Here is a 4,145-nt window from a genome sequence, read left to right as displayed (position 1 = left end):
CTCAACATTTAGAAAACGAAGATCATGGCATCCGGTCCCATCACTTCATGGCAAATAGATGGGGAAACAGTGGAAACTGTGGCTGACTATTTTTCTGGGCTCCAAAATCACTGCAGATGGTACTTGCAGCCATGAAATTAAAAGACCTTTACTCCTTGGAAGGAAAGTTATGACCAACCTAGACAGCATATTGAAAAGCAGAGACATCACTTTGTCAACAAAGGTCCATCTAGTCAAGGCTGTGGTTTTTCCAGTGGTCATGTATGGATGTGAGAGTTGGACTATAAAGAAAGCTGAACGCCTAAGAATTAATGCTTTTGAACTGTGGTGGTGGAGAAGACTCTTGAGAGTCCCTTGGACTGCAAGGAGATCCAACCAGTCCATCTCAAAGGAGATCAGTCCTGAATATTCATTGGAAGGACTGATGCTGAAGCTGAAACTCCAGTACTTTGGCCACCAGATGCGAAGAGCTGACTCATTTGAAAAGACCCTGATGCTGGGAAGGATGGAGGGCAGGAGGAGAAGAGGGCAACAGAAGATAAGATGATTGGATCTAATCTCAAGATGAGATGATTGGCATCACCGACTCAATGGACATGGGTTTGGGTGAAATCCGGGAGTTGGTGATGGTCAGGGAGGCCTGGCGTGTTGTGGTTCATGGGGTTGCAAAGAGTCAGACACGACTGAGTGATTGAACTGAACTGAGAGTCCTCAAAAACCTAGTATAGAGTTTTATCAGTACTAATAATCCCAGTGATTGCAGAGGCTCTTTGGAAAAGCAGATCTCTGGTAACTTCCTAAAGAGAGGGTTGCTACAGTTGTCAGGGCGCCACCTGTTGGTAAGACTAGGTGATCACTCCCACAAGGCGGTGTCAGGATGTATGATACATAATTGCTGGAATGAAGGCTGACTCATCACTCGCTAGTTGTGCCTTCTATTTCTCACATCCAGTGTACACAGGGTAGATTATGCCATTACAAGAGATTTCTGAACGACAGGACGTCACCTTCCCCCTTGACCATGTACTTCAGGGTTATAATGGCCTGGACTGAACTGACATGCATTCTTTATAATTTTTTTATCACTCTTTTTCAAAGCATTTTTAAAATTTTTAATTGAAGGATAATTGCTTTACAATGTTCTGTTGATTTCCTCCATATGTCAACATGAATCAGCCAAAGGTCTACATATGCCCCTTCCCTCCTGAACCTGCCTCCCGCCCCATCCCACCCCTCTAGGTTGTCACAGCCCACAAGGCTGAGCTCCCCGCATTATACAGCAGATTCCCACTGACTGTCTCTTTTGCTTCTGGTCACGTGTATGTCTCCATGCTACTCTCTCAGTTCATCCCTCCCTCTCCTTCCCGCACTGTGTCCGCAAGTCTGTTCTCTGTGTCTGCATCTCCATTGTTGCCCTGCAAGTAGGTTCATCAGGACTGTCTTTCTAGATTTCTCATATATGCATTAATATATGCTATTTGTTTTTCTCTGACTTACTTCTGTATGTAATAGGCTGTCCGTTCATCCACGTCACTAGAACTGACTCAAATGCATTGCCTTTTATGACTGAGTAATATCCCATTGTATGTATGTACCACACTTTCTTTATCCATTCGGACATCTAGGTTGCGTCCATGTCCTGGCTATTGTAAACAGTGCTGCAGTGAACACTGGGGTACGTGTGCCTTTTACCATTGTGATCTCAGAGCACGTGCCCAGTAGTGAGATTTCCTGGTCATATGGTAGTTTTATTCCCAGTTTTTAAAGGTCTGTCCATGTTGTTCCCCATGGTGGCTGTATCCGTTTACATTCCCACCAACAGCGTGTCACGCGTTGCTCATATTGTTTGTAGGTCTTCAAAAATGGAAGAACAGTGTACGCCTGCGACTCTCTGCCTTCAAAGCCCAAACCAGTGATTATTGGAGCATTTCATGTATTCACACAGGAATGTAACTTCATTTCCCCATAGCTGCTTTGAAGGTAAGAGGTTTGTCATTAACAACTGTGAGTTTTTGGAGCATTACGAACATGCAGGATTACAACAGCCTCCTGTCTTTTCATCCTGAAATCAAGGACCGATGTCAAGTGTCAACTCCTAATCATCTTCAAAAACAGGTTCCCCTCCCCACCTTTTTTTTTTGTTCAGTAGTTTTTTAAGTTGCACCTTTTTCCTTTTTTAAATTGAAGTATAGTACATTTACAATGTTGTCCCAGTCTCCCTGTGTAGCAGTGACTCAGTTTTACACATACACATTCCTTTTAAGTAATCTTTTCTGTTATGGTTTATCCCAGCAGACTGAATATAGTTCCCCGTGCTGTACAATCGGATCTTGGCGTTTATTCATTCTGAATGTAATACTTTGCGTCTCCTAACCACAAGTCCTCACTACATCATCTCCCGTCTCTCAACCGTGGCAACCAGAAGCCTAGTCTCCCTGTCTGTGAGTCTGTTTCTGTTGTATTGATAGGTTCACTTGTGCCATATTGTGGATTCCACGTGTGAATAATATAATCCTTTATTTGTCTTTCCCATTGGGAATTACTTCACATAGTATGGTAATGTCCAGTCGCATTCATGGAGCTGCAGCGGCATTATTATGTTCCTTTACAGGCTTAGTCATCCTCCACTGTATATACACCACCGTCTGAAGGTGGGCGCTGGTTGCTTCTAGGTCTCAGCTGTGTAAATACTGCTACAGTGAATACTGTGGTGCCTGTGTCATTTCGAATTATGTTCTCTCTCCACTGAGAGGCCCAGGAGTGAGACGACTGGATTATGTTGTAGCTCCATTTTTAGTTCTTTGCTGCTGCCAAGTCGCTTCAGTCGTGTCTGACTCTGTGACCCCATAGACGGCAGCCCACCAGGCTCCCCTGTCCCTGGGATTCTCCAGGCAAGAACACGAGTGGGTTGCCATTCCCTTCTCCAGTGTGTGAAATTAAAGTCGCTCAGTTGTGTCCAACTCTTAGCGACCCCATGGACTGCAGCCTTCCAGGCTCCTCCGTCCATGGGATTTTGCAGGCAAGAGTACCGGAGTGGGGTGCCATTGCCTTCTCCATTTTAGTTCTTTAAGGAAGCCTTATACCATCATAAGTAAGTGGAAGTTGCTCAGTGATGTCCGACTCTGCAACCTATGGACTATGGGATTCTCCAGGCCAGAATACTGGGGTGGGTAGCCTTCCCTTCTCCAGGGGATCTTCCCAACCCAGGGATTGAACCCAGGTCTCTTGCATTGCAGACAGATTCTTTACCAGCTGAGCCACGAGGGAAGCCTGTTATCCATCATTGCCGGGGACCAGCCCCGGCTGATCCAGGGTATTCGAAGGAGAGACAGCGTAGGCGAGGATCAGGATACAATAGCTTCAATTAGATATTAATTAAAGATATAAAGAGTAATAGAATAAGGATAGCTCAGTAGGAAAATTCAGTGGAGAAAAGAGGCTGAGTAGCTTGGTTTCCTCGGGAGACCAATAAAACTTCAAGACAAGAAGCTTGCACCACTTACGTAGGCCGCAGGCGTCCTTCCGTTCTCCCGAAGGAGAGGAGACACTGAGGCCTCTCCGGTCGGATCTTAGAAGCCCAGGCATAATTAGTAAGCTTGGTGGGTTCCACGCTCCAGATGGAGACTCAGCCAGAAGGAGAGAGAGACATGGGGAGACCAGTATTTTGAGAAACTGATCCCAAATCTTTATTTTCCAGAGTCTGTTTTTATACACTGAGATGTTATACAAAAGTCACGTGGGGACAGCAGTCCTGACTTTTATTAAAGTCAGGTGCTTCACACAAATGTATACAGAGGTCTTAGGGGTGTTACATCATCTTCTGGCCAGGGGGGCCTGCTGACAATTTACGACCCTCTCCTTGTGACAGCGGTCAGTCAACCAGGACACTTATTTCTCCAGGGCTGATTATTCTCAAAACAGACGCCACCCAAGTAAAGTTACATTCCTACAGGGTGAGGGTGTAGTGGGTTTTAGTTAAGGAAAGAATTTACTTAGCCTAAGGTCTAACGTGATTAATATCAAAGGTTAATTCTATATATTCATTAATGTGTGTAAGGGCAGGGGATATGGAGACTTAGCAACAAACATTGGCTCAACAAATGAAAAACCCTTCACCAACACAATTTCTAATTAGCCCATTATAC

The 4,145-nt window shown here is 44.9% G+C and overlaps 1 long non-coding RNA gene across 3 annotated transcripts in view; it reads left to right on the top strand.

Annotated features, from left to right (window-relative positions):
- LOC104997059 overlaps nucleotides 1–4,145 on the top strand; it is a 23,390-nt gene that overhangs the window by 3,323 nt on the left and 15,922 nt on the right. For all 3 annotated transcript variants that reach the window (XR_826284.1, XR_826283.1, XR_826282.1), the window contains one exon: nucleotides 1,853–2,441. This is a non-coding gene — a long non-coding RNA (uncharacterized LOC104997059). The remainder of the gene's footprint in view (nucleotides 1–1,852; nucleotides 2,442–4,145) is intronic.

Source organism: Bison bison, unplaced genomic scaffold (genome assembly GCF_000754665.1).
Source record: "Bison bison bison isolate TAMUID 2011002044 unplaced genomic scaffold, Bison_UMD1.0 scf7180017864304, whole genome shotgun sequence".
NCBI lineage: Eukaryota > Metazoa > Chordata > Mammalia > Artiodactyla > Bovidae > Bison > Bison bison.
The sequence above is the reverse complement of the archived record's forward strand: the minus strand, read 5'-3'. Positions and strand labels throughout refer to the sequence as shown.